The following is a 1,008-nucleotide window of genomic DNA, read 5'->3' as shown; positions in this document are numbered from 1 at the left end:
CATGGCACGAAGCACGGGGCAGCAGTGGTGGCTGTGGCACGAGGCGCAGGGTGGAGCTGGAGCTGCCACGTGCCCAGGGCCAGGTGACGCAAAAAAGGAGGCCTGTGGGCTGGACCTGGCCCAGGCCATGAGGTGGCTTTGGCAGCCCCACTTGGCCACCCTAAGGCCATTCCTCATCTGTCCACCAGTCCAGTGCCCTGAACCCTCACCTGCCCCTGCTTAACAGCAGATTTAAATAACCACGTGGGGAGGCTGCCCTCAGAAAACCAGTGTGGTCTGAGCTGCTTCACTCTGCCCTAGACCCCGTCAGGGCAGCTTGGTCTGGCCCAGTCTTTTAGCTCTCCTCCACAAGTAGGGGATCGCTCCCTGTAATTGTCCCCAGTCAACTCGCACTTGGACCACAGCCAGGCTCTCCGTCCTGCCCCGGTTACCAGTCCTTCTGCAGTGCTCCCTCTTTAGCCCCTAGTTAACAGTCCTGCTCCAGGGCTTTTTCTTCCCAGCCCCTGTCGGGAGTCCCCAGCTAGGGCTCCTCTCACTGCCCATGCACTCCGCTCTCCCTTGGGGCTGAGGTCTCAGCCCTGAGTCGCTCTCCCTCGAGTCTGCAGTCAGCACCGTACCGAGGCCCGGGAGAACTTTTAGCATTGGGCCTCCCTTTGCCAGAGACAATGCTAATAATAATTGGATGAAAGGAAGAAAGAAAACTACCATTCTTGGGCCTCCTTTCTGTCGCGGCCCCAGGCGACCGCCAAGTGCACCCATGCCCGTGTCCAGGTCTGCCTGCAGTGGTTTCACAGGACTACGACCCTCTGCAAACAGATGATTAGCAGTGCCCACCCCAGGGCTGCCCAGTGGACCCCACGCTCCATTTCTAGCCACCCCGTGCCTCAGAGATGACACAAACTCAAAGAGGAGCACAACCAACCCATCTCTGCAGAGCTCCTTCTTCCCTAAGGATGTGGCACACAATGCCCGCTCCAGCCCAGGAGTCAGCCTCGTATAACCCTGGGC

The sequence above is a fragment of the Alligator sinensis genome, unplaced genomic scaffold (genome assembly GCF_000455745.1).
Source record: "Alligator sinensis unplaced genomic scaffold, ASM45574v1 scaffold2475_1, whole genome shotgun sequence".
In the NCBI taxonomy this organism is placed as follows: domain Eukaryota; kingdom Metazoa; phylum Chordata; order Crocodylia; family Alligatoridae; genus Alligator; species Alligator sinensis.
This window is presented reverse-complemented; position numbering follows the sequence as displayed.